Here is a 24,454-nt window from a genome sequence, read left to right as displayed (position 1 = left end):
CTGCAATCACACCCTCCCCAACTTTAAATAAAATTGAGGTTCTAGAAGTTCCCTTGTGGCATAGCAGGTTAAGGATGTGACCTTGCCACAGCTGTGATGCAGGCTGCAACCATGGCATCGGTTTGATCCCTGGTGCAGGAACCTCCACATGCTGTGGGTGCAGAAAAAAAAAAAAAATTGAGGTTCTGGTTGAGTGTTGAGTGACTTGAGGCTCTGCATGCCGTGACAACCCCGTTTGCACTTGTTGGGCTGTGGCCCCGAGCAAGTGCCAGGCTGCCTGCAGAATTGTTCCTGCACTGTCTCCGTGGGCCCCCCAGACTCCCTGATTTTGTCTTTAATCCCTCAGTCAGTGTCTATCCCGTCTTCTCATTATCTCCGCTGCCCTGCGTGGAGGATTTCCCAGCACACACCCGTTAATGTGTCGGAAATAGATCGTTATCTTCCTGCCTCGCTTTCCTTCTTCTTTTCCCAAGATGGTTCAAATCTTGCTATTTGCTTATTTGCTGTCTGAATACATGGACAGAGGTGGAGACCAAAACCAGACAAATAAACAAAAATAAGGAGGAGACTGGAGTTCCCATAGTGGCCCAGTGGTTAACGAATCTGACTAGGAACCATGAGGTTGCGGGTTCAATCCCCGGCCTTGCTCAGTGGGTTAAGGATCCAGCATTGCCGTGAGCTGTGGTGTAGGTTGCAGACGCAGCTCACATTCCGAGTTGCTGTGTCTCTGGTGTAGGCCGGTGGCTGCAGCTCCAATGGGACCCCAAGCCTGGGAACCTCCATATGCCGCGGGAGTGGCCCTAGAATAGGCAAAAAGACAAAAAAAAAAAAAAAAAAAAAAAGACAAACAAAATAAAATAAATGAGGAGACTGATGAAGAAGTTCCCAACAATATCCTGTGGATGGTGACATTTGCAAAAGAGAGTAGGCAGCTCTTCTCTTCTGAGGCCAGGCTGGGATTTGGAGGGAGTCAGGGGAACAGCATCAGAAATTCCAAGGAGAGTCTGTCTTCTCCATCTCCAGCAGCCTGTCAGAAAGCTCATCATAGCTTCAGGAGGAGATCCTTGCCGCTAAGTTTGGCTGAAACATGACAACCAGGCAAGTGACTTAACTGACTCATACACACATACACACATACATATTATGATTTTTATTTTTTCTAGTATAGTTGATTTACAGTGTTCTGACAGTTTCTACTCTACAGCAAAGTGACTGTCATACATACATATATATATATTCTTTTTCTCACATTATTCTCCATCGTGTTCCATCATAAATGACTAGATATAGTTCCCTGTGCTACACAGCAGGATCTCATTGCTTATCTACTCCAAATGCAATGGTTTGCATCTATTAACCCCAAGCTCCCGGTCCATCCCACTCCCTCCTCCTCCCCCTTGGCAACCACAAGTCTGTTCTGGTCCATGATTTTCTTTTCTGTGGAAAGTTTCATCTGTGCCATATATTAGATGCCAGATATAAGTGATATCATATGGTATTTGTCTTTCTCTTTCTGACTTACTTCACATTGTATGAGAGTCTCTAGTTCCATTCATGTTACTGCAGATGGCATTATTTTGTTCTTTTTTATGGCTGAGTAGTATTCTACTGTGTCTATGCACCACATCTTCTTAATCCATTCATCTGTTGATGGACGTTTAGGTTGTTTCCGTGTCTTGGCTATTGTGAATAGTGCTGCAGTGAACATACGGGTGCATGTATCTTTTTCAAGGAAAGTTTTGTCTGGATATATGCCCAAGAGTGGGATTGCTGTGTCATATGGTAGTTCTATATTGAGTTTTCTGAGGAACCTCCATACTGTTTTCCATAGAGGTTGTGCCAATTTATATCCCCACCAGCAGTGGAGGAAGATACCCTTGTCTCCATATTTTATATTTAAGGCATGCATTTAGTGAGGCACTGAATTAATTTTTCTCCTAGAGGTTATATGGTCTTTTAGGAGTTCCAAATACTTGGAATAAGGAGACATTTACTTCCAGAATTTAGCCAGCATGTCTTCTGCATTAATTTTATTAGCTCCTGAAGCTGGAACTGTAACAATCAATTCATACAAATGTAAAGTTTTCAATGAATTGTATCAATTCATACAAATGCAAAATCTTTATAAAAAGGCTTTACCTCAAGAGGGAGCTCCTTGCAAGCCTTCGATTTATTCAGTTCATCCAGGACTGACGCTTGATTTTAAAGTATATTTTTGGGAACTGGATTGCAATCCTGAGTGAGTATAGAGAAAATTCACAGAAGAGGCTCGAGGAAACAAAACAGAAGTCCAGGAATTTGAATTCTTTTTTTTTTTTTTTTTTTGTCTTTTTGCCTTTTTGCCTTTTCTAGGGCCTCTCCCATGGCATATGGAGGTTCCCAGGCTAGGGGTCTAATCAAACTGTAGCCACTGGCCTACACCACAGCCACAGCAACACCAGATCCTGAACCCACTGAGCAAGGCCACGGATCAAACCCACAACCTCATGGTTCCTAGTCAGATTCGTTAACCACTGCACCACGATGGGAACTCCCAGGAATTTGAGTTCTTAGAATGGAGGCCATGAGGATCCAAGGCTTTAAATTTTATAAAAATTACTATCAAGAGAATTTAAAGAAATAGAGTTCCCTGTCGGCTCAGCAGGTTAAGGATTCAGTATTGTCACTGCAGCTCAGGTTCACTCCCTGACCCAGGAAATTCTGCATGCAGTGGGTGCAGCCAATACATGAATAAATAAATAAAATTACATTCTATCATAACTTTTTAAAGAAAGAGAACTTAAAGAGAACCTCTCTAATCTTTTAGTCTGTAGAATTATGGCACCAGAAGGGCTCTTGAGAAGACAGGGAGAACTGGCTTTCCGTGTTGATGAGTGTTTTGGGGTGGAGGTTGGGAAAGTGGGGACAGGATTCTCAGGTCTCCTCAGGAACTCAGTACCTGGTTTCCCATGCTGATACCGTAGCCTGAGGCAGAGGGAACCAGGATGTTTGTTTTTGTTCTCTTTAAAGTTGCATTAGCTCTTCTGAAGCAAATACAGTGTGGCACAGTTAAGAGGCAGCAGGTAAGTGAGAATGGAGTTCTGGAAATATTCATTATTCCAGGAAAAAAGAAAAAGTAAGAAAAGAGGAGCAGAAGGACTTTTAAAAACCCAGATGAGGCCAACGGAATCAGCGTCTAGGGGACTTTTATCCGGTCACATCAGTAACTAACATTAACTGTAAACGGGCTCAACACTCTAAAGGCAGAGATTATTATGAAACTGGGGAAGAAGGAAGACCCAATGATGTGCTGCCTTTGAGTATAAATAAGGTAGATGGAAAGCAAAAGATATAGCAAGTATGTCTTACAAACAGTATGCTTTAGAAAGCTGGAGTGGCCATATTAAAATAAGATAAAATAGGAGTTCCCGTGGTGGCTCAGTGGTTAACGAATCCGACCAGGAACCATAAGGTTGCGGTTTCAGTCCCTGGCCTTGCTCAGTGGGTTCAGGATCCGGCGTTGCCGTGAGCTGTGGTGTAGGTAGCAGACGCGGCTCGGATCCCGCGTTGCTGTGGCTCTGGTGTCGGCCGGTGGCTACAGCTCCAATTCGACCCCTAGCCTGGGAACCTCCACCTGCCGCAGAAGCGGCCCTAGAAAAGGCAAAAAGACAAAAAAAATAAAAAATAAAATGAGATAAAATAGACTTTAGGGTGATAAATATGACCTGAGATAAAGGGGGCAGTTCTCCAGGAACACATAGCAATCATCTATCTGTAAATGTCTAGTAACAGAGCTTAAAATATGTGAAGCAATTATTAGCAGAATTTAAGGGAGTCATAGACAAATCTATAATCACAGTTAGGGACTGTAACATCCCTGTGTCAGTAGTTGATAGAACCGCCAGACAAAAAAGCATTTCCATTCATCTAGATTGGCCATCCACCGGGGACTGGGCTGGTGTCAGCCAATGGGTGCTCTGTTCATGATCGGTTTTTATTTAATTTCCTTGGCTAATGAAGAAGCAGCTGTCTCTGCAACCTCTGTTACCCAAAGGACATCTTGAGATTGATTATAATTACTGTGGGAGGGAGCCTGATGTCTTTACCTTGGCAAGTAAGCTACAGAGAATTTTCTCATCACTGGTACACTGGAGATCAACCCGTAGTCTAGACAGGGAGTTTCTAGTGAACGGAGTAAATTGCTTCTGCCCAAATAAGGCGAGGCCTTTTCTCCAAGGAGACTTTTAACTGCTGGAATACCAGGCTTTGGGGGAACCAGGCTCCTTCAAGGACCCTCAGGTTCAATGTTTGATTATGCTGATAAGCCCTTGAGTTTGGGATTGCACAGCTAAGTGACACTTGAAGACTCCTTCATTATCTTAAACCCAGATTGCGATGTGCTGGGAGCAGCTTAATAGGATTATTGCTGGGCTCGGAGTAGCCTTACTCTCAGGACTCCAGGGAGATCCTCCCACCCCATCACTTTTCAATTCTCAGTCTAACCATCTCCTAAGAAGAGAATTTTTCAATTTCCTGCAATGATCAGACTAGCAGTTTTCCCAGCCTGCAGAAATAATGAATTAGAAAATTGTGAAAATGCAATCGGAATAGTACAGAGTGACTGAGGTTAAAGCCTCTTATGCTTCGGGACCACTTAAGATCTGTGTGGTTGTGGAGACTGGACCCCCCTGGACTGGTCTGAAAGTAACTCTTATTTCAAAGTTAATGTTTTCTTAGTTCAATATAAGCCTTATTCCCTTATTTTCTAAATTAAGGGGAGTTAGAAAACAGAAGATCTGCTATTATCAACACTACAGTGGCAATAAGTGCATCCAAACATTGCTGAACCAAGAAGCCAAATGAAAGAAATCGCACATGCTTGGTGGTGGGGAGAAAGTGTCCCAAATGCAATGCTGGGTTCTGCTGGGCAAGGGAAATACTTCTAACGTGGTATTTGATAAATAGGGAGCTGGTTTCCTGTGGGTTTTCATCTCTAGACCCGCATTACAGAAAACCCCACCCAGAGCAGGAGAAAGTCAGAAAAACATTCTGGGACTAATCCACGCAAAAGAGATAAGACTGAGTTTTCAGGCTAGTGTATGATTCACTCAATCCCCTCTGCCCTGAGACACCCAAATTGCCAAGTCAGTTCTTTTATTTTTAGCATCAAGCTTGTGAATAATGGCTTATTTTTGTCTTTTGTACAGTACATTTTGCATCTATTGTTCTTTCTATCTGGTGTCCCCAGATAGGTCAGTCGCTCTACCTGATGCCAAAGAAAGCCTTTCCCAGTGGTGGGTCCCCCAGTGGAATATGGCATTTTCCCACTTTGTCTTTGGTAAAAGAAACAGAACATGAACGAAGGACTTTTTCTCTCCAGCCTCCAAAAGTCCCTACCATTTTCTCCTAATTTTTATTACTGTTTAGATAATAAAATGGGGGAAGGGGTATGGTATTATTTCAGAAATAATCCAATAAATCATCTCAATTAGTTACTTCTAACGATTTAACTACATCTTCTAAAGGGGAGAAAGACATTGGAGCCATTTTGTATTATTTTATTTTATTTTATTTTATTTTGGCCTCACCCACATCATGCGGAAATTCTGGGGCCAAGGATTGAACCTGAGCCACAGCAGTGACAACACCGGATCCTTAACCAGCTGAGCCACTAAGGAACTCCCTGTTTATTTTTATATAATAGATGTAGGAATGGGGGAAAGGACAGACTTTTTCTACTTTCTCCTTTGAGTCAAGAATCATGGCCATTGTTTTTTTTTTTTTTTTTTTTTTTTTTTTTGCTTTTTGAGCCACACCCACAGCATGTGCACGTTCCCAGGCTGGAGGTGGAATCAGAGCGACAGCTGTCAGCCTGCCCCACAGCCACAGCCACACAGGATCCACACGGTGTCTGCGAGCTTCACCACAGTTCACGACAACGCTGGATCCCAGGCCCACTGAGCGAGGCCAGGGATCGAACCTGCACTCTCATGGGTCCTACTCGGAGTCGTTTCCCCTGCGCCACAGCAGGAACTCCAATCATGGCACTTTAGTGGAGAAAGAACAGGGGATTCCAGTCCAGGAGGTGGGCCAGGTGTTACTGTTCCACCCTCGGGCATCCAGGTCTGTTCTGAGCTCGTCCCGTCCTCCGTAGACGGGGGTTTTGTCCTTTCCTGACTGCCTCAGGCAGTTGTGCGAGGAGAACACGCAGCAGGGGAGAGGCTAAGACGACAGGGGAGAGGCCCCGTGGGTGGACAGAACATCCTCGTTTACCTGGAACCTTGACATAACCTGGAACTTTTCTCCCCAGTTGGTGACCCCTTCTCATGACCTGTTTTTCATTTCCCTCGATCCAGTGTGGCGTCTTCCCATTTTCTGTTTTTCTGGTTGCTCATTCACGAGTATATTGGCTGCTGTGTTTTTCATTATTTACCATGTTACCAAGGTTTATTTTTTATTATCTTTTTTTTATTGACATATTTGCAACGTTACGTACGTTTCAGGTGTACAATATGGTGATTCGCAATTTGCAAAGGTTATGGTTTATAGTTATCATAAAACATCGGTTCTATTCCCTTGCTGCACAATATATCCCCGTCGCGTCTTTATTTTATACATAGTAGTTTGTGCTATTAACCCCCTACCTGTACCTTCACCAACCCCCCTTCCCTCTCCCCATCATAACCACTAGCTAGTTCTCTGTGAGTCTGTTTCTTTTGTGTTACAGGCACTAGCTTGTTTTATTTCCTAGATTCCCCATATAAGTGATGTCATATAGTGCATATAGTATTCGTTTTTCTCTGTCTCGCTTATTTCACTTAACACAATGCCCTCCAAGTCCATCCATGTTGCTGCATATGGTAGCATTCTTTTTTATGGCTGAATATATATATATATATATCTCACCTCCTCTTTGTCCTTTGCTCTGGTGATGAATACCTAGGTTGCTTCCATGTTTTGGCCATTGTAAATACGCTGCTGTGAACACTGGGAGGCATGTATGCTTCCGAATCAGTGTTTTAGTGTAACCAAGCTTTAAATACGAAATTCTGTCACCAAAATGATCTTTAAACATTTCATGATAACCTTATAACCTTCCCATTTTAAGGGATTAATTCTTCACATTTATTCTGCCTTTCTTGCTTGCTTGCTTGCTTGCTTCACCTGGGGATTGAATCCGAGCAACCCTGGATCCTTGACTCACTGCACTGGGCCAGGGATTGAACCTGTGCCTCCACTGACGAGAGCCCCTGCAGTCAGATTCTTAACCCACTGCACCATAGCAGGAACTCCATATTCGGCAGCTTTGGAGCTGATCTTAGCATTCTGTAGCTTTGCATTTGGTACTGAGAACCCAGGATTTGCTTTCTGGCTTGGGAAGTTAATTGACTTGAGGATGTTTCTCCATTCCCCGCCCCCCACTCTCCCTTTCCTGGGGGCGTCAGGTCCCTCTGCCTTCACTCTGTTCTCAGAGCAGATTAGCAGGACTTTGGCCTCCAGCAACAAACTAATACCCACTAGACTCCAGAGCTCTCTTTCTGTCCTTCTTTTGCTCCAGATGAAAGTCCCGTTTCAAAGACTGTTAACACCTGATTTGTTGTAAGGCATTCTGGAAAGTACTGTTTCCTACACCACTCTTATACTCCAGTATCAGAGGTGTGGTGGCCTGTTTCTTCTTTTGAGGACGTGTCTCATTTTTCGTTTGTTTGTTTTTCAGGGCTGCACTTGTGGCATATGGAAGTTCCCAGGCTAGGGGTCTAATCGAAGCTACAGCTGCCTGTCTACACCGCAGCCACAGCAACTCAGGATCCAAGCCCCATCTTCGACCTACACCACAGCTCAGGGCAACGACGGATCCTTAACCCACCGAGTGAGGCCAGGGATCAAACCCACGTCCTCATGGATCCTAGTCGGGTTTGTTAACCACTGAGCCACGAAGGGAACTCCAAGGATAGGTCTCATGGATGTAATTCTAAAATTACATTTTAAATCCACAGATGAAGAATATGTGTTTCTTCATGTCACACGTCAAGAGAGACTTTTTTTTTCGTCTTTTTGTCTTTTAGGGTCTCACCTGTTGCATATGCAGGTTCCCAGGCTAGGGGCTGAACTGGAGCTATAGCCGCCAGCCCACGCCACAGCCACAGCGAAGCAATGCCAGATCTGAGCCACATCTGCCACCTACACCACAGCTCAGAGCAAGGCCAGATCCTTCACCCAGTGAGCGAGGCCAGGAATCAAACCCGCATCCTCATGGATGCTAGTCAGGCTAACTGCTGAGCCACGACGGGAACTCCAAGAGAGACGTTTTAATTCATTCTGAAATCTATATCGAAGAATGCCTTAAAGCAAAATTGCAACTTTACAGCTATATTAATTACAAAGTAGATCAAGTCTGAGTACAGTGACCCAGAGTCAGACCAGAGGCCCATCTGAACTCAGATTCTTTCTCCTCAAGCTTTTTACTGTGGTGCAGGCCAGTGGGTGGAGTGGGGTATGTGATAAGGTGGAAAGATATGTTTTCCTTCCCCGGTCTCCAGAATGTCTGGAATGTTCTTCAAAGGTGGATCTGTCAGCATGACCTTTGCTAAACTCCTTGAATCCCTTTATATTTTATCTGCTATCTCTTGGGACATACGTTTCATATTTTTATTATCAACAGTAGCGCAGCGCTTCCTCTTTTTGTCCTAAAATTACCTCTTTCAAGCTTCGGGGAGTGCCTTCTGCCTTTAGGATTGGGAAGCGATGACTCCATCAGTTCCACTCCATCCCGGAGGCTCTGATGGCATCTGCGTAGCCTTTGTTTGCCGAGACTGGGAAAGCTCACTTGGGTTCAGAAAATGGAAACTTTTCCAAGAAGCCTTCCTTCAGGCGCCAGATCATTTTCAAGCGTGGGTGCAGTGGCCCTACTGACATGTAGGGGCTGGACGTCGACAAAGGGTTAAGCGTCACAGGCAGCCTTGGTCGACGTTCAAACACAGGATGGTTCCAAAACACATAACATACACTCCAAAATAAGCCAGGCTCGCCCCTCTTCATGGGATCACTGCAGACATGCCAAATTCTACAGCCCGTCAATTGTATACATATGGTAAAACTTTTCATACCAGTCAACGTTTGCCTCCATATGATTTTAATTAGGGACAGATTGGGTAGCTGGAAGAAAGCACTGGAATGAAAGAGAATAAAGTTAAACACAAGCCCTTTTATAAAGGACCCTGGTTTAGGTTAAACCATATGCAAAGGACCGCTGCGGACAGTGAGAGGAATGCGTGGTTTGGGGGCAACTGGGGATGGGACGTGACTCCTCGTCCACCTGGGGACCCAGTGCTGATCTGGTCGGAGAGTTTAGGGACACGGTGCTTATATTTCTTTTGAAGTTGGGACTTAGGCTGATGCTCACGCCTTGTTACTGACAATCGTCAGGCCCCAGGACAGAGCTGTCTTCTGCAGGACTAAATTGCTCTCCGGGCAAAGAGCGCCTATACTTCGAAAGGTTCAGGAGTTGGATACAGCAGATTTGTAGTTTTGAAACCCTCCCCTGGATACATACTGTATTTTCTTAGGCTGTATTCCTTGTTTCTCTGAAGTTAATTGGACGTCATGAATTCAAAAGTGCTGCTGTTTACCTCATTCGAGAAAAGAAACGGGAGGAGTTTCCCCTGTGGCTCAGCGGTAATGAACCGGACTCGTATTCATGAGGATGTAGGTTCGATCCTTGGCTCTGCTCAGTGGGTTAACGATGTGGTGTTGCCGTGAGCTGTGGTGTAGGTCACAGATGTGGCTCGGATCTGGCGTTGCTGTGGCTGTGGGGTAGGCCAGCAGTTCTAGCTCCCATTCAACCCCTAGTTTGGGAACCTCCATATGCTGCAGGTGCGGCCCTAAAAAAAAAAAAAAAAAAAAATAGAAAAGAAAAAAAGAGAAAGAAAGAAATGGGAGAGAAATTCTGCTCCAGCTGGGCCTTGGCCAGGCAGAGGGGAAAACCGCCGCTCTGGAATGTGCTTTTCTCAAACTTTAAGAGCATAGCTTTGGTTTTCCTCATAACTTACCAGAATGGCTTTGACTTACTGAATATCTTTTGGGCAAGCCTCTCTGAATTCCAGCTTCTCTTTTGTGAAGCTACGCAAAAGAGGGAAGATACACCCATCAACAGCATCTTACTGAGGTTTGCCTGAGGCCTCAGGACCCCAAACCTGGCCCGTCACAGGCCCCGTACGCAGGGCTGCTGTGACCTCCGGAGGAGGGAAAGTGCAGTGGACACAAGGAGGAGTAGAAATGATACCCAGTTTCCAGTGAGGGGTCACTCACATCAGACTATTTCAAGGAAGGGGCCAGCTCATATCCTGCGCCTTTACTGCCGAGATGGCAACAGGAATTGGCCTGCTAAAGGAGCGAGTGAGGGCTGGATCAGGCCTAGAAGGTTCTTCTCCCCCAGTATGCGTGGAGAAGGAGGCTGAGTGAAGGGAACCCCCAGGTTACGGGGGAAGGAGCTGCAGGATCTCAGCTGTTGGGAGGAAACCACACGCCCATCACTGCCTTCAGCCGGGCAAGCAGCAGTGACTTCCAGCTGCCCCCAGCCCCTCGGCCGAGCCGGACAGTGGCCACAGCAGCAGGAAATGCCCCTGTCATGTCCAGCCCCCTCTCTGTATTTATGAATATTCATTGACAGACATGAATCTGCCGACAGACACACACACTCTAGTTTTCTATTAGTAACTTGGTAACTTTCTTGAGAAAGTCACCAGTTTTAGCCTAGAGAAAGTTACGGGATAATGAATTAAAATTCCTCTGTAATAACTATCTATGGATTGAAGTGTCTCACTCTGCAGGGCTGTCAATGAACTAAATGTGTCCTCCAGACCATGGGTTCCTGCCTGCCTGCCTGCCTTTCTCTCTCTCTCTCTCTCTCTCTCTCTCTCTCTGTCTCTTTTTGGCTGCCCTGCAGCATATGGAAGTTCCCAGGCCAGGGACCAGATTCTTAGTTATCCAAATCAAAACAAGTAAGAGACACTGGGCATAGCTGCAGGGGAACTGGTGCAGAGCAGGGCAGCCCAAAGAAACAACTTTGTTCATAGAGTGAGGCAGAGTCCATTCCCCATTGCAGCCCCACTCTGTCCCCTGTTGAGCCTGCAGCCCTGTGTGACCTGGCATGAGCTCGCCACAAAGATACCATCCTCGCCAGTCCTAGAAAGGGGATGGCTCGCAGGGGCGAGGCAGAGGCTTGGGCAGCATGCAAGAGGGTGACAGTTTTTGGCTCAGGCCCTTTGCTCTGGGGGGCCGGTTTTCCCTGGCTGACCTTTAGCACCTGCATTTAGTTTCTAATCCACTTGTGTGCCAGCCGGTAGGGGAGGGGCTGGAAAAGCCACAGCTCCTTAAAATATAGAGGCTGCCCTCAGTGTAGGAGGAAGCACAGACATTTTAACGACCATTGCAGCACAATGCAAGAATTTGCTAGAGTAGAGGCAGCTCTAGAAAAGAAGCAAATAGGTATGCTTAGGAATATCAGGGAAGGCCTTATAAGGATGGAGAAACTAGGCAGTGTCTTTTTTTTTTCCGGTCACCCCAAGGCACATGGGGAGTTCCAGGTCCAGTAATCAGATCTGAGCTTCAGTTGCAAACTACCCTGCAGCTGTGGCAATGCCAGATTCTTTAACCCACTGTGCCAGGCCGAGGATCGGACTTGCATCCTGGCGCTGCAGAAAGCCGCCAATCCCATGGTGCCACCGTGGGAACTCCCGAGTAGGGTCTTGAAGGATGAAGAGGGTTTCACTGGGCAGAGAGGGTGTCCTAAGCACTGGAGAGGAAGTAAAGCTAAGCAGGTATCACGGAACCTGGTGCGTTTGTAAACAGTAAAGAACCCAGTATCGAAGGAAAATGGGTGAGTGGGAATTCACCGGGTATGAGACTGGTGCACCAGACTGGGGCCACATTGCTGTCGTGATGGTCAAATGTAATTACTTACTTACACGTCTGTATCTCCTGCCAAAGTGCTGCAGCCTGAGGTCAGGGAATGAGTTTTACTGACTTTCTTCATTCTTCCTGAATCCCAGTGTGTTTTTGCAGATCTTTCTTTCTTTCTTTCTTTCTTTCTTTCTTTCTTTCTTTCTTTCTTTCTCTTTCCTTCTTTCCTTCCTTCCTTCCTTCCTTCCTTCTTTCCTTCTTTCTTTCTTTCTTTTTCTTTCTTTCTTTCTTTCTTTCTTTCTTTCTCTTTCCTTCTTTCTTTCCTTCCTTCCTTCCCTCCTTCCCTTCCTTCCTTCCTTCCTTCTTTCTTTCTTTCTTTCTCTTTCCTTCTTTCTTTCCTTCCTTCCTTCCTTCCTTCCTTCCTTCCTTCCTTCCTTCCTTCTTTCTCTCTCTCTCTCTCTTTCTTTCTTTCTTTCTTTCTTTCTTTCTTTCAGGGCCACACCCATGGCATACGGAAGTTCCCAGGCTAGGGGTCGAATTGGGGCTATAGCTGCCAGCCTGCAACATAGCCACAGCACCCTGGGATCCAAGCTGCGTCTTATCGTGTGGGATCCACAACACAGCTCACAGCAACACCACATCCTTAACCCATTGAGTGAGGCCAGGGATCAAACCTACATCTTCAGGGATAGTCGGGTTTTGTTACTTCTGAGCCACGACAGGAACTCCCAATCCCAGTGTGTTTTGAAAAGGGCCCAGTGAACTTTCATGGAATGGGTGTTGAGTGGTATTGGGAGTTATTTTAGCCAGACTGAGACGATTGGACTACAATCTAGTTGTATATCACAGCAATTCATTTGGACTTTATCTCTTGGAGAACGGAGACATTAAACAGGAATGATCTAACCTGTCTATGTGTGAGAAAGTAATTCTGGCTATAATGTGATGGAGTCATTGAAAGAAACTGGAAGTTAGAAACCCAGTTAGAAAACTACTGTGATGATCCAGAGGAAATAGTAAAAGGTCTGAGAAGGTGAAGACTTGAGAGGTATTTATAAAGTAGCATTAACAACTGGACCTAATTTTTGGTGGCCTATGGAATAGGAGGAAAGAAAAATTAAAGATCATAGTTGATTCAAGTGGAACTAAGTCTGACTTTCAAGTGGATTTATACTCAAAGATTAAAAGGAAAATAATTCCTGGAGTTCCCTGGTGGCTCAGCGGGGTAAGGATCAGGCATTGTCATTGCTGTGGTGCGGGATTGATCCCCAGCCAGGGAACTTCCACATGCCACGGGAAAAAAAAAAAGGGAAAAGAGTCCCCAATGTTTGGGTATCAGACATAATTAACTTATGGATGTTGGTTTAGACTAAATGAACTAAGAGTAAGTTTTCCATGGATATATGGTAGAAGGAACTGATTTATATAGACTATGTAATATACGTATTGCTTGTACATGATATGCAAATACACAAGAGTATATTCTGATGTTATAAGTATAAACAGGGCTGTCACACATGGTCTCACAGGTTGTGCACTGCACAAATCTTGGAGGCAGCTCTAATGTTAGCACGAGCTCACCCCATAAAGCTACTATATGTCCCTCTTGGCCTTCAGCTTAACACATTCATTGACTGTTGCTTTTGGCTATAATGGAAGGTGTTTAAGATGGGAATTGGATAGACTTGCAAGGTTTTGTGGGGCTTTTGTTTGTTTGTTTGTTTGTTTGTTGTCTTTTTAGGGCTGCACCTGCAGCATATGGAGATTCCATAGGCTAGGGGTTGAATTGGAGCTGTAGCCACCAGCCTACACTACAGCCACAGCAACACCAGATCTGAGCCTTGTCTGTGACCTACACCAGAGCTCATGACAATGCTGGATCTTTAACCCACTGAGCAGGGCCAGGGATCGAACCTGTGTCCTCATGGTTACTAGTCAGGTTCATTAACCACTGAGCCACAACAGGAACTCCGGTGTTTGTTTTTTTTTTTTTTTTTTTTTTTTTTTTTTTTGGCTTTGCCCTGGTCATGTTCTAGTTCCTAGGCCAGGGATCAAAGCTGCGCCACGGCAGTGACCAGAGCATCTGCGGTGACAAGCCAGATCCTTAACCTACTGAGCCACAAGAGAACTCCTTGCAGGGATTAATCATCTGACAGGAGCCCTTCAGTGGCCAAGTCATGTGTTCGTTAGATGTGTGTTGGGTTGGGGGGGCCTTTTCCTGTTGAAAAGGAAAGATGTTTTTCTCCTTTTAAAGGACTTGAGAGGTTATGCTCTTATCCTGCCTTCTGAGAACACAGGAAGACCCAGCTTTTGCTGGTGGTGATGTTGTAGGGCCTCTCGGGTGTAGTGTGTCCACGTGGTGGTGTCCGGTGTGGCTGTGTCTTGTTCGGAGTCAGAGGTTGGTGTGTGGATTCAGCCTTGGAAGGGATGGACTAGGGGAAACAGGTGAAGGAGACACAGTCCCTTCTATTCTTTCACAACAATCATATGTTGCTTTAAAGTTGCTGTGATTTTTTGCTTATGTGCTTCAGGGGAAATAGCTTTAAAAGGCAACGTTCCAGAATGAGGGTCTGACTTGGAGTTCCCGCCTCGGCTCCGTGGTAAGAAACTTACTAGTATCTGTGAGGATGCAGTTTCGGTCCCTGGCCTCACTCAGTGGATCGGGATTCAGCGTTGTTGTGAGCTGTGGTGTAGGTCACAGACGAGGCTTGGATATTGTATTGATGTGGCTGTGGTGTAGGCTTGCAGCTGTAGCTCTGAATGGACACCTAGCCTGGGAACCTTTTTCAGGTGCAGCTCTAAAAAAGAAGAAGCAGAAGCAGAAAGTAGGTCTGACTTGCCTTCCATGGCTGCCGAGGCTGGGGTTTCTGAAGCATCACAGAATCTCTCAGTGGCCTGAGACTCAGCCCAGGGGATGCAGGGGGCAATGCGAGATGTGTCAGAAAAGAGCATCTTGCATGTCAGGCTGCCGAGGGCTCAGGGAAGGGAAAGCAGCCCATACGGCTGCGTGGTAGGCAGATTCCCGCGGCTTGTGGTCTGGAGCGGGGCTGGGGCACAGCACAGGTAGTGTGCAAAGATCTGTGCTGGCCTACAGTTACTCGCCTAGTGAAAACAGGCTGGCTGCCTCCTCCGGGGCCGTGCGTTTATTTTAAAGAATGTTAGAAAGGAAATCGGTCCCTTACCATCTTCCTCCCACTTTGGGCGTGTTTATTGTGATTGGAATTCATTCTCGGCCACGTGGTCGTGGCTCTCTCCCCACTCTTTGTGCTCCTAGGTTAAACAGCCCTCCGTGCAAATAAACAGAAAAGAGCCAAGTATTTTATTCAGCTACGGAAAGAGGAACAAAGTGCGACCCCAGAGACCTGGGATGGAGTAAGCCCGGCCCGTGTCCTCCGAAGCGTGCTTTCTTCTCGCCCAGAGGGAGGCCAGGAGGCACAGTGGAGGCCCTGCCAGGGCTGGCTGGGAGCCCAGACCCAGGTGTTCGGCAGTATATGGGGCTGCCGGCCCTGGTTTGTTGTTTGCTGGAACTTACCTGGGGCTTATCTTGACTATTCCTGTGGATGGAGGAGATTTTGAGCTGCTCTGAACTTGGTTGAAACCCGAAAGCAAGAAATCAAGGTGATGAGTTCCTGTGGTGGCTCAGGGGGGTGAAGAGCCTGACATAGTGCCTATGAGGATGCGGGTTCAATCCCTGGCCTCATTCAGTGGGTTAAGGATCTGGTGTTGCTGCAAGCTACATCACAGATGCAGTTCGGATCCTGGGTCACTGTGGCTGTGGTGTAGGCCTGCAGCTGCATCTCTGATTCGGCCCCTAGCCTGGAACTTCCATATGCCATGGGTGCAGCTATAAAAAGAAGATAAAGAAATCAAGTTGAAGAACTTGTGTGTTTTGGATACTATGTATTTTAAAATTTAGGTCCAGGAGTTCCCGTTGTGGCACAGTGGAAACAAATGCGACTAGGAACTATGAGGTTGCAGGTTCGATCCCTGGCCTTGCTCAATGGGTTAAGGATCCAGCGTTGCTGTGAGTTGTGGTGTAGGTTGAAGACTTGGCTCAGATCTGGTGTTGCTGTGGCTGTGGTATAGGCCTGCAGCTGCAGCTCTGATTCACCCCTAGCCTGGGAATTTCCATATGCTGCAGGTACGGCTCTAAAAAGACACACACACTCACAAAAAATCACAAGCAAGCTTAGAAGTTAAAGGGCAAGGGCTCTGGTGTGATGGAGTCTGACTTTCTATTCTGGTTCTGGCACCATGTGATACTGGGCAAGACATCAGCTTCTCTACTCCTGCTTCTCCATCTGCACGTGAAGCTCATAGGACCTGTTTATTAATCAAAGTCCATCCACCTTTCTGTTAGGAAGAACAATTACTTATTAAACTCTCTGCCTTATTAATCTTGATTCTGGAAAATGTTAATCAAATCTGAGTCCTTGGTTTAAAAATAAAAAGCAGTGAAAAGCAGCATACTCAGGATCCATCAAATACAGTTTCATTTACTTATGGGTACTAATATTTTAGATTTTTTTTTTACCTGATAATATTTTATTAGCACTGATAACAATAACTAAAATGGTGAATAGTTTCAGTACATCTTTCAGTTCATGAAACGCCTTCACATGAACTATTTGGGTCTAAGTAGAATAAAAATCCTGCCCAGATTATTTCTCCTGCCTTCAACCTGTGCTAATGTTCCCCTCTGAGCTGTAACCTGTAGTGAAAGGGAACTTATTAAAAACTGGTTTTTGCTCAGTTATGACACATATGATGGGTGAAGGAACATAAAACATAAACAGCTCATCATTTTGTACATTTCTGGGGCTATTTATTTTGTGGAGTACCCAATTCTTGTCATCATCACATAAGTCTGTACCACAAAAAATATGGGTTAAATAACAGATAAGGTATCTAATCTTGACATCATCTCACATCATTGCTTGTTAAAAAAATAAACATGCAATAACCAATTCACCAAAATGGCACTGTGAATTTGAGTGCTGCCCTGAGCTGTGTCTTACTGCATAGTCACTTAAGCCCATATCAGAGAAGCTTACAACAGGAGTGACTCAGGTTACTTTATAGGGAGATCTTTTTTCTCTTGTCTTGAATCCATACTTCACATGACGGTCCAGTGGATTGTCACAAATCCTCAACCTATAAGCATGGTATCTAGAATATGTCTGCAGGAAGTTGCATTAAAAGAATAGAAAATTGAGTAACTGTTTTATCCTGGTAAGGAAGGTCACACTAACCTGTCGTCCCAAAGGAGGCACTGCTTTCCAGTTGCAGGTAGTTTAAAGGACCCACATCTGGCTCCCTGGCTCCTGCCTTCCAGGCTCCCCTACACTCTCCTGGGATGGATGGTGGAGCATCCTTGGACCTTTCTGCAGCTCCCAGGTCCTAACAATTAGGGCTAGATTTGGGTTCCACATTCTCGAGATTTAATGCCTCCTTCTGGAATCTAGCTCCATCCCACAAATGACTGGCGTCATTGTGCCTTTTCTGGCTTCATGGGTGCCACCCTCTTTCCCAGACGATGAGAGAAGGGCTCCCGTTCTGTTTTCCTCTCTAGTCCTGGAAACGTCACACCAGCCTTTCTCAAGCTTTTCTCGCTCTGGGCATTAGATGTGGGCATCGCATCCTTAAGAGCCTTGCATTTGGTGAGGAACCAAATGAGCCCCCACCTTACTCTGGAGCTAAGTGCTAATTAATCTGCAGGCAGATACCCCCCCCCCCACGCTCACCATTTTGTACAACTTTCTCATAGAGCATGTGTCATTTTGTTCTATGACTTGAGAACCTTCGCACTTTCTTTTTGCCGTCACCTACAACAGAAAATTTATTCTCCATTACAAACTAGTACACACAGATGTATGTATAGATGGTTAATGCAGAGCTATAGATATAGATCCGTGTGAGTGTTCTTATCTTTCCCGCATGTACTCTGGGAGTTTCCATTCTAGGCTATTCTCTTCTACTTTATTTGCTCTTTTTGTTGTTGTGTTTGTTGCTTATTTTGAACGCTGACGAGGACCCGCTAAATTGGTTTCATGGTCTTCTATCTCACTGGCTCACAAGCTGCTGTTGGAACAACGCGGTTCTGATTAACGTGCCTGACTCCCCCTGCCCCATCCCTGCTCGATTGTGACCCGACCGTGGGCAGGAGGCAAGCTTGTCCATTTCTCCTGTGTTTACTGAGCACCCACTTTGGTGCCTGGCAGGTAGCAGATGCTCAGATAAATAGTTGTCAAACCAAAGAACTCAGTCTCCTTTGTAAAATTTGTAAAATGCAGAGATGCCCATGCATAGCTGTGGGGCATTTGTGAGAACAGAAGGATATCGTGTTTAGTTTAAAGCAGAGAGCACAGGACTCAGCACTGACAGATGTTCAGCTAACACAGGTTTCTTTCTGGTTTTCTAGGATCCGTTCTCTCTTTAATTGACCATCTGAACTGCATTCAGTTTCTTTAAAGTGTAATGAGACGTTTGAACTCCATTAGCCTCTGGCCTCCAGCTGCTCTGGTGCTCAGCAATTTTCTAAGACACCATGGAGCTGGGGGCCATGGCCCTTCAGGGAGAACAATTTCTTTCTTTTTCTTTCTTTCTTTCTTTCTCTCTTTCTCTCTCTCTTTCTTTCTTTCTTTTTTTCGCCACACCCATGGCATATGGAGAGTCTCAGGCTAGGGGTCAAATTGGAGCTACATCTGCTGGCCTACACCACACCCACAGCAATGCCAGATCCTTAACCCACTGAGTGAGGCCAGGGATCAAACCTTCAACCTTATGGTTCCTCGTCGGATTGGTTTCTGCTGTGCCACGACGGGAACTCCAGGGAGAAAATTTTCTTCTGGAATTCTGGGGTTTAAATAGTGGAAGGTCATGGGGGCAGGTCCGCTTGGCCATACGCTAGTGGGACTCATTTCCCCACGAAAAGTGGAGATGAGCTCACTCTTAGAAGTTCTTTGCAAAAATACAAATCATTTCCATGTTTTAAAAGACTAAACTAGGGAGTTCCCCTTGGGGCTCAGCAGTAACAAACCCGACTAATATCCATGAAGATGAGGGTTCGATCCCTGGTCTCGCTCAGTGGATTAAGGATCCGGCATTGCCACGAGCTGTGGTATAGTTCAGAGATGTGGCTCAGATCTGGTGTTGCTGTGGCAGTGGTGCAGGCTGTTGGCTGGCAGCTGCAGCTCCATTCGACCCCTAGCCTGGGAACTTCTTTTTACTCTGTGGCAATAAAAAGAAAAAGAAAGACTATAAAATAAGGTTGAAATCAACATGCAACGGGGACTGTTTTGTGACTCAGAGGTCTTCATAAGAAGTGTTCTTTCAGAACAGCGGTACCTAAATAAAGTCTGATGGAGCCGGAAGAGCACTGATCAAAGAACTTTGGATCCATTAGGAACTGGCTGCTATATTGTGGGTGGAAAAGCCTCTCCGGATCTTACTTCTTCATCTGAAAGGAGAGTCCTCCCATGCCCAGGCTTCCGTGATCACACATACGAACTTTAAAGTACTTCCTTTTACATCCGCTGGATTGTATTAACCACCAAAGAGATAGCATTTCCCTGAAAACCCACCTCACCTGCAGCGTCTGAATCAAATTCCGCGCCTACAGCCTTCTCCGTCTATACCTGTTTCTTGCTCCTCTCGCAGAGCAATGCGCAGCGATGCTTGAGCCAACCTGATCACCTAAAGGAAGAGTCAGCCTCTCTATTATCTGCATAAATTACACTTCAGAAATCACGCTTTTGCACGCGGCAGCAGTTTGCCCTGAATCCTACTTCATCTTGTCTGTGAAATGTGAGCTTTTTGTTTAACTGATCGTTCACTCATTTAATGAGCCCGTTTGTTTTCTTCTAGGGCAGTGATTCAGAAGATAATGGAGCTTCAAAGTCTGGCAGAATATGAAGTCTTTCCTCTTCTGGTTTAAATTTAAGGTCAGTGCTGAATTCCATTTGCTACCAGCTGATACCTGCTCATCTTCCCCAGTTTTTTTTTTTTTTTTAATTGGAGTACAGTTGACTTACAATGTTGTATTAGTTTCAGGTGTACAGCAAAGTGAATCAGTCGTACATATAAATACAGCCTTTCTTTTTTCCCATATGGGTTATTATAAACTATTGAGTAGATTTTCCTGTGCTATCTGGTAGGTTCTTGGTTATCGTGGGTTTTTTTTTGTTTGTTTCTTTTTTTGTTTACTGCCACCTCATTGCATATAGAAGTTCACAGGCCAGGGATTGGATCTAAGCTGCAGCTCTGCCCTACGCCATAGCTGCGGCAACACTGGATCCTTAAGCTACTGGGCTGTGGCGGGAACTCCTTCCACAGTTCTTAATGAGCAGCCTGTCCCGAAGTTAGCAGGACGGATAGGAATGCCTTGCCTGCATCGGTATTAAAGTCGGGATTTGTTCAGATGTCCAGAGACAGTGAGATGCTTGGTGTGGAGAGATTATCAGTGAGGTTCTGAGGCACCAACTCCCTGATACAGAAGCGTCTCATTTGCTTCTTGCCGGCACTGCCCCCCATCCCCGCCAGATTCTGATGGAAAAGAAAGTCGGATAATAAGTCGTTCAACTTGAAAGGTTAAGCTCCCTGACAAAAAATGTCAAAAAGGACTCCCTTGCTGTGGCAGTTTTCAAAACGAACATACTGTGCCGAGGGTGGTGTCACATCTTTTTGTCGAGAGAGGAAAAGAAGTTGGTGTCAGAAACAGTCTTTTTCTAACTCATTCATTCTCTGTTGTTTGGCCCGTTGAGTGAACCACCTGCTCAGCCTCCACGCCCTTCTCTAGTTTTACCACCTTCCGCTGGAAGTTAGAGGCATATCCACCTTGTCACTCCCCTGGAAAGGCCCCTGAGCGGCCCCTTATCTCCCTCAGGATTGTCAGCAGCAGCAGCAGCATTATCATTTTGGCCCCAGCGTGCAGCAGCTGGATGTAGGATCTCAGCTCTCAGACCAGGGATTGTACCCGGGTTGCAGTGGTGAACACACCAATTCCTAGCCACTTGACCACCAGGGAACTCCCCTCCTCAAGGTCAAATCTAGTTTGGCTTCCAAGGGTTTTGTGTCTGGATCCCCACCCGCATCCTCAGCCTCATCTCGTGATGCCCCTTCCTCACTCCTGGCCCCATCACCTGTTGGGCCCCTCTCTTGGCCCTTGCTCTTCCCTCTCCTGCATGACCTCCAGCCCCCTCTTCCCCAGCCTGTGTTGCAAGACTCACTCCCAAGGCAGCCCCTCTGGGCAGTCTTATCCGGGACCCACTGCACTGGGCAGCCACCAGCCTCCCCCATGGGCTTGTGATTCCTGCACATACACCTGCGTTCCTAGAGTCACCCACCCACCATGCCTATATTACATTGCAACATCTCTCTCCCCGCTGCTGGACTGAGTGGCTTTCTAGGTCATGGACTTGCTCATTCTCAAGGCAGTACAGCAGTGGCCAAGGTCACAGACCTGGAGCCTTACTACATGGGTTCAGATCCTGGTTCTCTCCCTAACTGATTGTGTTGCCTTGGATTCTAGCTCATACTTTTACTTTCCTCCTCTGGAAGATGGGGTAATTAAACTACCCACCTTGCAGGGTTTGTGTGTGTTAGGTGAGTTGATGTGTGTGAAGCTCCAGGGACAGAACCAGGCACGTGGTCAGAGCGATCTAAACGCTGTCTCTCACTGAAGATGAGTTCAGAGAAACTGGGCATTTTCCCCCTGTAGATCAGAGCTGGGCCTATAGCAACAATGGTTTGTAACTAATAGATGTTTTCTGGATATTTTAGAATGTTGTGCGGAAGGAAATTGAGTATTCTATGCAATGTTAGGAATGTCTAAAAATGATCTTCATGAAATAGCAGAATACTGGAGTTCCCTGGTGGCCTAATGGTTAAGGATCTGGCATTGTCACTGCCGTGGAAAAAAAAAGTAGAATCCTAGTCCAGGAAGCCATCACCACTGATTTTTTTCTTTTCTTTTCTTTCTTTCTTTTTGGCCATACCTGCGGCATGTGGAAATTCCCAGGCCAGGAATCAACCCATGTCACAGCTCTAATCCAAGCCACAGCAGTGACAATGCCAAATCTTTAACCCACTGAGCCTCAAGGGAACTCCCATCACTACAGCTTTGATTCCAGATGCTTCTTTTTTTTTTTTTTTTTTTTTTTTTGGTCTTTTGTCCCAGGCTAGGGGTCTAATCAGAGCTTTTGCTGCCAGCCTACACCATAGCCACAGCAACACCAGATCCGAGCTGCGTCTGCCACCTTCACCATAGCTCACGGCAACGCCAGACCCTTAACCCAGAAAGCAAGGCCAGGGATTAACCCACAACCTCATGGTTCCCAATCGGATTCATTTCCACCGCGCCACGACGGGAACTCCTGATTCCAGATGCTTCTAAGCTTGCAGGCCTTTCAGAGGCTTCTAAAGCTCTGGCTGGGTCATAGCTTCCTTTAGGGCCTTCCTTAGTTCTGTTTGTAACAAATGCGTTTTTCTCGGGGCTCTAGAAACTGAGGAGTTCATGATGCTCTGGCAAATGTGAGGTCTGGCGAGAGCCAGCCTCCTTGTAGATGATGCCTTCTTACTGAGTGTTCACGGGGGGGAGGGGCGGGGTCTTCTCAGGCGCTGGTCCCAATCTCTAGGGGCCCCCCACGGACCTCATCACCTTTCAGCTCCTTGATTCAGTCGCCAGAGGCAGGAGGTTAGGATTCCAGGGCCTGCATGAAGGGAGGACATGAACCTTGAGACCACAGCACCTGCTCCTCCACAGTATCTCTGGGGGGCCCCCCCACTTCCTCGAACATGAGAGGTGTGCCCTGGAAGGAGCCTTTGAGCCTGAATGTCTTCTAACACAGGGGGCGTCAGAGTCTGCATCCGTGGCCAACTCACCATATATTTTTTTTTTTTTTTTGCTTTTTAGGGCTTCACCCTGGCATATGGAAGTTCCCAGGCTAGGGGTTGAATTGGAGCTACAGCTGCCCACTTATGCCACAACCACGGCAATGCCAGATCTGAGTCACATCTGCAACCTACAGCACAGCTCACAGCCACCCTGGATCCCTGACCCACTTAGCAAGGCCAGGGATTGAACCCGCATCCTCATGGTTCCTAGTCAGATTCCTTTCCACCACACCACAACGGGACCTCCCCCACCTCACCAGTCTTATCAACAAGGAGCTCAGATTCCAACTGGACATGTTGTGACAAGGCGATGTTGTGGCCCCTCAGGGGAAGAGCAAGAGGCTCCCAATCCTGCTGCCCCCGTCCTCTGGTGTGGCCTTTGTGCACTGGCCCTGGGGGCCTGCAGGCCCTCTGCTCTCGCACACAATCCCTACGGGCAGCACAGGCGCCGTCCCCGGCCGGGGCCTGCCTGCAGAGACACAGCACCAGCTCCCACAGCCCCAGGAAGCTCTCCTTGCTCAGACCTGGGGCCCTGCTGCCTTTGCACGTGCTTACGAGACTACCTGCTCTGCCTCTGGACTCAGAGGGGCTTGGGACACAGCGGAAGCCCGCATCCAGAAATCTGGGCCACTGAAACCTGTAGCATGTGGACCTGTCTCCCAGGGGCCTATCTCGCATCAGCAGCTTTGACAAACATGCTCAGGATTAGAATCACTGGAACCTTGAACCCCGCACCTTTCTGTAGCTTTTTTTTTTCCCCTCACTGCACTTGCGGCATGCAGAAGTTCCCAGGCCAGGGACTGAACCCATGCCACTGCAGTAACCCAAGCCTCAGCAGTGACAATGCTGGATCCTTACCCTGCTGAGTCCCCTCGAGTGTGGTCCGCAGTCTCTGCTGCCTGTTCCTTCATGTTTTCTTTCTGCTTAATCTGAGCTCTGCAGGCTGCCTCCGTCCTACTGAAGTGTTTACCGGCAGTGAAGGACCTCCTTGCAAAAAAGTGCTGCATCTTTCCTCAGGCCACTTTCTTTCTTCCTGGGCTGTTGTGACCCCCCACCTCCTGCTCAGCAGCCAGGCCTTTCCTGGTTCCTTGGCTCCTGGGCAGGTCCCGCCAGGTGCCCTTGTCTGGACCATGTGCCCTCTGGTTGGGATCCCCAACAGGTGGATTTAGGGGTGTGCCTAGGAGCGCCTCCCTGTTCTTCAAAGGATAGATTTGACCTTTTCAGGGGAGTTGCTGCAAAGTTTAGTCTTGAATCTCCAGCCCTGACTCCCCTTCTGAGTCAAAATTGCTGTCTGGCTATTTCAGCCTGGGCATCTCTTCACCGTCGATGTTTCCAACGGGAACCTTATTCCCCCCACGTCCTCATCCCAGCGTCTGTTACGAGGGCATCTCTGTCCATCTTCTGAGCTTGGAAATTGCAGCCAACTTGGACGCTTTCACGTCCTCGCCCCCTTGGAAGTGTGGCCAAATTCTGCTCTTTCAAACAGTTTAGATTTGTCTCCGGTCTCTGTGCTTGTCGCCTCTGGCCACAGCTTCAGCCTGGGCCCCACTTGGGCGTCCTACTGCTGGACTAAAGCATAATTTTTGCACAGCACCCTCTGTTCAGATACCCTAAGCGACTCCTTCAGGCTGATAATGGGTCAAGTCCAGTTTCTTTTGCCTCGATTCCAAAGCCCCGTGTC

At 46.7% G+C, this 24,454-nt stretch overlaps 1 protein-coding gene across 1 annotated transcript in view; it reads left to right on the top strand.

Annotated features, from left to right (window-relative positions):
• The window catches only part of SCAF8 (SR-related CTD associated factor 8), a 234,328-nt gene that overhangs the window by 172,622 nt on the left and 37,252 nt on the right, over window positions 1–24,454 (top strand). The window contains exon 21 of the transcript XR_002338279.1: window positions 19,747–19,823. The gene's annotated coding sequence lies outside the window, so the exon portion shown is untranslated. The remainder of the gene's footprint in view (window positions 1–19,746; window positions 19,824–24,454) is intronic.

Source organism: Sus scrofa, chromosome 1, assembly GCF_000003025.6.
Source record: "Sus scrofa isolate TJ Tabasco breed Duroc chromosome 1, Sscrofa11.1, whole genome shotgun sequence".
Lineage (NCBI taxonomy): Eukaryota > Metazoa > Chordata > Mammalia > Artiodactyla > Suidae > Sus > Sus scrofa.
Note: the sequence above shows the minus strand (reverse complement) of the source record. Positions and strands in the feature narration are given on the sequence as shown.